The 9,925-nt window shown below is 35.1% G+C and overlaps 1 long non-coding RNA gene across 1 annotated transcript in view; it reads left to right on the top strand.

Moving 5' to 3' along the window:
* LOC140321711 (uncharacterized) overlaps positions 1 to 3,522 on the top strand; it is a 20,103-nt gene extending 16,581 nt beyond the window's left edge. The window contains exons 2-3 of the long non-coding RNA XR_011919002.1: positions 2,694 to 2,829; positions 3,404 to 3,522. This is a non-coding gene — a long non-coding RNA (uncharacterized lncRNA). The remainder of the gene's footprint in view (positions 1 to 2,693; positions 2,830 to 3,403) is intronic.
* The last annotated feature ends 6,403 nt before the right edge of the window (positions 3,523 to 9,925 follow it).

Raw genomic sequence — 9,925 nt, 5'->3', positions numbered from 1 at the left:
TTTTTTTCAATAAAGAGAACTAATAGTTATGTTTTATTATTATGCTTCACAGGGCAATGAAGCACTTCCATTTGTGAAAAAGTTTAAACAACAATTTATGGAGGATCGGTCATCAATAGCCTTACATGTACTAACTAACAAGCCTTGGCCTAATTCTCAAGTCAAAAAAACATTTTTCACAGGAACTTTAGTAAAATACATAATTATGAGCGATGAGCTTGGGTAAATTACACGAGATGCTAAATATTAGATAATTTAAAAAACTGCATGAAGTATTTTGGCAAGAAACAGTCACTAAGGTTACTTTCTAAATGGGAAATTGGGCCATTTTAATAGTTTTATTTTCTTATGGTAAAACGTTCTTACATGCTGCATTTTTTTTAACAATCTTATTGTGTACGTCTAGGGCTGAGTTTTGTAGTTCCCATAGCAAATGGACAGTTTTAAGTGGCCTACTTCTGTTCTGTTGTTTGTATCTTCACTTATCAGTTAACATGGCCATTAATCTGAGATGACTTCATTCTACAGAAATCTTTTTCCGCTATGAAATTTGTTCTGTCTTACATAGGATACATGCTGTGCTTATAATGGAAATTTATTTTACGTTACATGAACATTTTGAACATTTTTGCTTCCTTGCATCTCCTTGGCTAGATGCAGATGGGCTTTGGCAGGTCATTTTCCTTTAAACCACACAGACCAAATGTTACAGACATGCATGAAGAAGATCAGCTGTTACTTCTGTTGCCCAAAATGAAAAATCTCTGCAGGAAGTGGCATTTCCATTGCACTATAAACTACAGATAGACATGTTTTCTGCTTTGTGGCCAAACAAAGGCTGCTATAGCGTCATTTGTTAACTTGTAATAAAAAATCATCTCTCTTATTCTTCATTTAATGCACCATTAAACTGGTAAATCGACCTGCAAGCTAGCCTATGCATGTTTTGTGCATATATGAAACAGAGACTTATTTCTAACAGTCATTTGTACCTTGTTGCTTTGCTAATTTTTTTTTAATCATCAGGTTACTTTTGGTTTATCATTATTGTGCAGTCCAATGCTTCCCTTGTATGTTTGTATTGGGCACTGTACCTAAGAACTGCACCATATGCAGTCTGGATCTCTGCCTATGAATATATATGCATTTATGCCACTTGGACCATTTCTAGCTGATGATTTCGTGTAGGAGGTATTCTTGTCAATAAGTCTACAGAGCAAATGTGTATCCAGTACTTAGGACTCTGGGAAAAAAAAATCAACAGATTAAGTATTAAAGGTACTTACAGATAGTTTTTCAAATACCAACTCCTGGATATACAGTATAGCAAACAAAATGTACAGAGCATCTTTAAATAATGATAAATCAACATTTCCAAAGAAAACAGAAAATAATGTAGACAGTATTTTCCCATCTTTTCATCAATACCGTGTGATCAGACTATGCGATACTCGAAGTAGAAAGTACAGTGGATACAGGACTACATTTACCAATATTCCTACATTACTGTGGAAATCATGTGTCTTTATGAGAAAAGGCAAGAGTTATATAGTCCGAAGAAGTACAGAGTAGGTGCTGAGCAATTGTGGTCCACAGTCTAATAGGAGGATGTCCTGGCTGTGTAGATAGAGATACAGCTACAGATTCTCAACAGGCTTTTTTCATTTGTAAAGTTCAGTTCCAAGGGTAAAACTTGCAACCTATACTATTTTACTACTTTACTATTATACTTATACTTGAATTTGGATTTAGTTGAGATTTCAGCTGTAATAAGCATTTTGATGGGCAGTGTATCTTAAATCACTTAACACAGAGGATTCATATTCAGATAGCTGGAACTCTTTCCTGAGAGAAGTGACATTGTGATAGCTGAAAGTCAGAGAGGATAGTTTATTTTCTTTGTGTATTTGCATTTTTTTTGTTGGTTCTTCTTGAGCTTTTTAATCCATGCAACCAACTTGAGATAAATACAATAAATAAAATAAAATTAGGCATACATATTTTTCAGGCTTGAAATTCCCATTTCATTTTAACTTTGATTTTGCTGTTTCTGCAGTTTCCCTGCAGTTACTCATTGATTTAATTAGTAAGTATAGTTGCTTACACAGCAAGCAATTAGGTAAAAGGTGATTACATAAACTGACAGCTATATTTTTAGCAAAATCTGTAGACCGAGACGTTATTATTATAGAGCGAATTTCTAATTGGTGATTTGTTTACATTTTATTGCAGTACAAAAGTATTTGTATTTGATATTTAATTCTGTTACCATTTCCATGTTTGCATGTATTGTGGTTATGTTCAGCAGAGCTCCCAAAGGCCCACATGAACAGTTGCTAAGGTAAATAAATAAAGGATATCAAGTGATAACTTACTAATTCACATTTCTCCGGGGCTGTGAAGATTGAGACACTTACTCATGTGATCTCAGATTTACTAATACTTTAGGCAGAAATAAAGCAGCAAGTGCCTGGGCCTATACACATACAGTCATTATGAAGGAAACCTGGATTTACATTTACTTCAGGAACATATTTCAGGCAACTAAAGGTATTATTTGCCCATCCCAGCAAGTGTTAGCTTTTGTAGGAAATTTAGTTGTATAAACTTAATGTGTATGTCAACTTAATAAAAAAGTATAATATATTGCAGCTTAGCAGTCCATAAATGTGGTGGCTTCATTTGTTTTTTAGGCTTTCTGTCATTATTTCTACATGATCCTGCAAGCAACACTTCCTATCTCAGAATGGACAAGTTCACTTTTGGTCCTGTATGTATGGAGAAGCAGTGGCCAACCTTAAACAACAGCACTGTCAAACCGCGAAGGAGGTATTCTTATATTGGCTAATATAATATTTATTTGACATAAGTGACTAACAAATTAAAGCCCAACTCCATCTAACACTTTTCTTTAGCAGTTACAGTCACAGATTTGCAAATGAATAAATAAAATAAGTTGCAACAATCTTTCCACTGCCCTTTTTGCCAGACAGTTTGCTCTGTTTAAAAAAGCTGAAAAATAACCGACTTACTAACTGACATAAGCTTCTACAATAAATCTCGTTATATCTAATGTATATATATATATTTATATATATATATATATATATAGATATATTTATATATCAAGGCATAAGTCAATTCTTTTAGAACTTCCTCTACCTCACCTCGATTCTAACCCAATCAAACCAATGTCTGATTTGTTTGATATCTTAAATAGAACAAGACTAGGTTGCCCACTTTCTCCTTTGATTTTTGTTTTGACCTTAGAGCCTCTGTTTTGTAGTATCAGGAAAAACCCTGACATTGGAGGTTTAATGATAGGGAAAAGCCATCAGAAAGTTGCTGTTTTTACTGACGACTGGATTTTTATGGTCTCTAATCCAACTTTTTCTCTTTATAGCTTGCTTAAAGAATTGAAGATTTATGGGACTGCATGTCGAATTACAAAGTTTATTATTCAAAATCAAAAAAATAAATATATAAATAAAGAATGGTAAAAAAAAGTCAAATTTTGCCAATACTGTTATTAAAAGGTTTTTCAAAGTTTGTCCTTATTTGGAAAATAATATTGTATTATCAGGATACTTCACTTGGTTAATATTTTTTCCTCTCGCTTTGTTTCCCTTAGGTTACATAATCAGTAAATATTTATAAGGGAAAATATTAAAAAGATTTGGAGAAAATTGCTCTACTCCTTTCTACACTGCAGTTTTCTTTAAAGAACTAATTAAAAAACTTCCATTAACTATCAAAGATGCTGTTCGTTCCCAGGACAGGTTTACTATTGATCTGATAACAGACTTGTATTGAAAAAAAAATTGTACTCCTGCTTACTAACTGCTGATTTTGCAGCTGCCACAAAATGCAAAAATATCAAAGGGGTTGCGCTGGACCGGGTGGCCGTGGAGTATTCCCTCCAGTCCTCTCTTCCACTATAAATAATGTATGTTTGGCTAACTCCCTCATTCAGTCTACAGTAGGACCAAACCTGAGAAAGAGATATGCTGGGCATTATACCACCATCACCTCCTTATCTAGGCTTTGGTCACAGTTTCTAGCAGAAGGAAATGTTTTAACACTGCCTTCCTTTGTAACTTTGAGATGTCTAGTAATTAAATGCAGAATTGCAAAGATGTCAAAGCCTAAATAATTAAGAGTAGGTAAAACATGTTTTCTAGTTAAATCACTCAATAATGTTGCATTCACCTGTTGATGGGTGAACTGTGATGAATGTAGTGCCTGAAATCTTTCTGAAAATTATCGATGAATGGGGTGAATCTTCTTTGAAATTGATGGGTGAGTAGGAGGAGAATAGGAGTTGTTTAGACCAGTTCAGACCTGGCACTGCTGGAAATTTTCTTCCAGAATGAAAATCCATGTTGACTGGAGAAAGCAGCAGTTCCATGTTATAATTTATGCATGCGAGGAAAAAAGCATTGTGCCAACATCATTAAATAAGTAACAGCAATACAACACAGTGTGCCCAAAAACTGCAAATTGGCAGGATCAACAGGTAATATAGAATTACTAACATAAAACTAATTGCTAATATGGAAAGTAATCAGCAATTTTGTACAGCATATGTTTTAATTGGAATTTCAATTTAAGTTAACACTTTTCTTTATGACACCAATCAATCTTTGCAGCACTATAGTTGTGTTATACTTAGCTCATAGGATACTGTGCCTACCATGGGCCACGTTTCTTGAATATAACAACTGTGTGTTTTAAAAACGCACATTATTTGTATCCACTACTAGTGACTTCACCAAAAACCCCATGACAAGAAATTAAACAGTATTGGATGACAATGTGTAGTTGAAATACATCTAGGCAGATATCCTTTTTACAAATCTGTACAAGTGTCACACATAGTTACTTCCAAAATCAAAATAGATGGAACGCTAAATACTTTTTTTGACTATTTATTGTAGAATAGAAATAGATTAGGGCGGCATGGTTTGTAGCGCTAAATTCCAGGTTTAAATCTTGGCCACTATCTGCCTCTGAGTACTCAGGTTTCCTCCCATATTCCAAAAAAACATGGAGTTAGGTTATTTAGCTTCCTCCTAAAACTGACCTTAGACTGTATTAATGACATGTGACTATGGTAGGGACATTAGATTTTGGGTCCCTTCAAGGGACAGCTAGTGTCATGACTAAGGACTTTGTAAAGTGCTGCATAATATGTCAGTGCTATATTAATACTGTATAGTAATATTAACCTAAATAAAATAAAATTAATTAATAGAATCCAGCTAAGCTTTGAAAGTAGATATGCTAACAAGACCAAAAATTGCCTTATACTACAGATTTAGCTGAGTCAGCAGCTTCCTGAACACTATGGTGCTGCATAAGTAAAGAATAAATTACATAATTGCAGGGAAAATATCTAAAGATAACAAGTCCTATTAAAGTACTCTGAAACACATACAAGAGTTGGAAAATGTTTTTTGCAGTATGCATGAAAAGATCATGAATGAATACTGTACATAATGACTTGGCACTTCGCCAGTCACTCAAACATTGGCATGGCATAGCTGGTTCTTAAAGAATTAGCATCGGCTGATTTGACCACTCACTGCTGCAGAGAGATGCTACCATGCAGTGTCTCCCGAGAGGCAGCGTTAAACATACCTCAACCTGACTGCAGGTGTGAACCTAGCCTAAAGCTTTACATTTTGCAACTTGCAATATTCTTTCATGTTGTTGCAAAAAAAAAAAAAAAAACAATATAAAAAACCAAATAAACCAGACAACAAGTCTTGCAGGTATTTTGTTGCCCACTTTAACTGATAATACGATGAAAAAAATACTGCAATGCCCAAAAATAGGGTTTCTGAAGACTAAATAAATTAAATAACTTGCCTCTTTGTCCAGTAATACCATTTCTCCCAATGTCCTGAATATGTATTTTTTAAAAGTTGATTCCATATTAAATGTAGCCATAGGACTATTACGCAAAAAAAGCTTATTTTCACATTTTACTGCGGGTACTGAAGTCTGTGGACTAGTGTACACAAATAACTGTTAAAGGGTAGGACTTAGCATTGTGGTAGGGACTGGAACTCAAAATAATGCTAATAAAGGGACTCAGCATAAGCACTGGAATTGATTTGAAGATCATCTTGTTGTATATATATATTTTGCAGAGATTTTAAACAACCATAGTAGAATTAACCAGAACCAGTGTTTGTATTTATTTATTTAATATGTTAGTTAATGTTTTATTTGAGTTGCATTTACTTGATATCTAGGATTTGGTCTAATGTGTACTATTTTTAGCCAAGGTGAGCTAGTCAAGCAGACCAAACAAATTACTTCAGCAGGTGAAGGCATATCTACCACACAGCACTAATATATGTACTAAAGCTATATTACCATTAAATTACAACTTGCACTAAAAGTATTTTGGAGGGTAACATATGAGCTGCTTATAAGATTACAATCTCATTTACCAGCCAAGAACCACATACATCAAAAATATAATCTTTAATTTCTACTTCATCCTATCCTACCAGTTAACATCAGCTGTCATCCTTGCTACCATGTGTGACATACAAGTGACATTGACTTCCCTTACTGATGTCACATTTATTCACCCAAAGAGGATTAGAGAGCATTTGACAGTTGCTGTCACCCTTAACCCCTTCATGTCATAAATAAAGTTCCTGCCTAATATTTTATTTGACAGAAGGTGGCTGCAGTAGATATGTGGAACACCTAATTGATTTAAACACTTTTTATACGCAACAGGCATTTCAGCCTACTGCTGTTTTATACAGTAATGCTACTGCTAATTTTATTCAACTGTTTTTAATCCAGGTTGAACAGCATTTTAATTAGTCTTCTTGTGAACACCAGGTGCCTACCATTTAATGGAAGTTTATTAATATGCAGATTTAGGTAAATTACTAAATTGGATAAAATACTCTCTGCTACAAGGCTACATTTATTCCACTTGGTTCATTAAGAAAATAGCACTACATAATGAAAGATTGCTTATGAGTGCTGAGTTAATGTCATCAACATGCTATACATTGTACATTTCTATGCAGAAAGCTGGCACTACCATAGCATGATAAAACAGAAATGTAATGTATGCATTTATGTTCATTTAAAAACAACCGGATATCAGTAGTAGCATCTTTATTTTAGTTTAGGATTGTTAATTTAGATTTACTTTATTTAAAATCAGATATTCACAATTCATTTTTGTTTAGTTGCTTATTGACACATTCATACAAAAAGTGGGGTTTCTTTAAAATCTCCCCCAAATTAAGCAACCAGCCAGACCAAGCAGTTGAAAGAGAAAAGCTGATCCTTCTACCCCTTATTTTCCATCAAACCCCATATGTCTGATTAAATGCTCACTCACCCACCTTGAGCATGGCCACAAAGGGTAAGGTTGTGGAGTTGGCACAGGTGCGACACATTTTTCATTCTAGACGGGAGCATTGTCATTCATCCAAGTAAACATCCAGCAGCCACCACATAGGACAACGGACAATGTGAGAATGAAAGAACCGACACATCAAAGGTCGAGTCCATCCTCCCAGTACATCAACCTGAGGATACACAGTACCTAGGTTCCATAGCAGAGTCTTGTACACCTAAAAATGAATATTTTTAGATGAAATGCATAACAATAAACAATGTTCATTAGCCTTAACAAAACTCATAATTCAAAATAGCAGTTATTGTATGTTAGTACTGTCAGGCTTGAGGATATAGGGCCACTAGGGGGTGCTACGGCTTGCACAGAAATGGTGTGAGCCCTGAGAATGGCCAAGGCACACAGTCTAAGCAGTAACCAGGTCTTCTCCAGAGCCTCTAGTGGTATAGATGTTGCTCTGCTGGTTACTGCCAGATTGCGGTTCATGGGCACACCAGGGTGGGCAGGAAGATACATGGTACCAAATCACTAAGCAGAAGAGTTGTCAAGGAAAGCCGGGGTCGAGGCAGGCAGCAAGCAAGAGGGGTCAGGTCACAAGCCGGGGGTCTAATACCAGGGATCCAGGAAATAGGACACCAGTGAGACAAGGGCCACTGCAGACACAGGGAGCACAGGAGACACTGGAAGCAACAGGAGGCACAAGGGACGCGAGGATAACCACAGACAAAGAGGAACACTGGAACAGCGCAAGGAAACTGGCTGGGAAACACCAGACTGGGCAAAAGTGGTTACCATGGGAGCTGGACAGGGGAAGCACTGAATTAAAAAAAAGCTATACAAGAAATGCTCAGCAGAGCTAGGGCGCTGGTCACTAATGGAGACACATTGCACGAACGCTGAGTGCTGTGTCTGAGCTAGCTAAATAGCCAGGGATGATTGAGGCTTTTTCCTGATTGGCTGGCTGGATGGGCGAAACTGATAAAGTCAGAACTGCCTGCATGCACAGGAGAGAGGCACCTTCACTTTGGTGAGGTGGAGGTAAGTGTGACAAGTACCTAATATATAGCACAACAACATGCACAACATGTTTTTTTTAAAAAAAAAGAAAGATAGAAATGAGACAAGTGAAGAATTATGGAAAACAAGCAATATCAGCTTAATAGTATATGAAGGCATTGCAATAAAATAACATACATTGACAATCATCAGTACATTTTAGATTACTGGACTATTAAAATGACTAATAAAATTAAAAATGACCCTGTGTGATATTATAAGTATTATATATTCTTTTGTATAGTAGTCTTTTTTTGCTAATGTCGAAAGCTTTCTAGTTTTAACTACCCCTTTTGTACTGCAAATTACAAATTGTTTTGAGGGAATAGAGTTATCCGTTAGATAATTCAAAAGATCTGTCTGTATTTATCTATATACACTTTTACATCCACATCATCTAAGGGTACATTTAATATTTAATTGATTTCTTGTCTAAGAATCTTTAAGCAATGTTTTCTAAGAGTAATGCTAGGTATTTAGGAACTGTTTTCCTAAATATGTGCTTTGTTGCCTCTTGCATTTTGAATACAACTATAACCTAGTTTTTTTGATGCCCTTTTTCTGTATTTCCCGACAATAATTGGTTATGTGATCATCCTCAAGTTAGAATACAGATTTATCTAAGCTATTGCATTTTCATAACATTTTTTAACAGCTATTCCTCCTTTTTTGTGCTAGTCTATAAAACAAAAATATCATCAATGTATCTGTGTCATACCACAGGTGCAACCATATTTACCCACTACTGAAAATGTGGTGTCCCCCCAGTTATAGGTTGTCATTTATTAGGCGGCACTGTCCTCATCACAACTTCCTGCACCTGGAACTGTTGAATTTGGGTCATTTTGTAAAAAGATATAATATACTTCTTGTAAATTATGTAAGAGATTGTGTATGAGTTTGCAGGTTGTCATCCACATCACTTTTCTCGTAATAGGACAAGAATGATTGTGACCCTCCACCTCTTCCTCTTCCTGTATATCATTTAAAAAGCATGTAATTTCCATTTGAAAGTGATGCCTATGAATAGACAGAAGAAGAATTAACTGATCAATCTAACATATAATCTTGTGGTATGGTGGTTGCTATTTTTTTTTTTGCTACTAAATTGAACATTTGGGTGGTTATTCCCATTCATATGCAAATCAAACTAGAATGCAATGCTGTCCTAATAATTTTTTTTCTGCTTTTTACCTAATAAAACCTTTTGTATTCTTTATTATATTTATTAAGTTCAGTGTACAAACTGTTCAAACTGATTTGTATTGTAGTCCTTTAATATTATGAAGTTATTATCCAGTATCATTGTTTCCTACTTATAGTCCATCATAATAACCAATTATATTCTTTGTTCAAATTTATCCTCATCAATTTATGGTACTTTGTAAAATAGTTATCCCTGCCAACCTATTTTTCTTCTCTTGAAAATGTATTTCAATTAAAACAAAAGCAGACAGGAGGTTTTCCTCA

The sequence above is a fragment of the Pyxicephalus adspersus genome, chromosome 1, assembly GCF_032062135.1.
Source record: "Pyxicephalus adspersus chromosome 1, UCB_Pads_2.0, whole genome shotgun sequence".
NCBI lineage: Eukaryota > Metazoa > Chordata > Amphibia > Anura > Pyxicephalidae > Pyxicephalus > Pyxicephalus adspersus.
The sequence above is the reverse complement of the archived record's forward strand: the minus strand, read 5'-3'. Positions and strand labels throughout refer to the sequence as shown.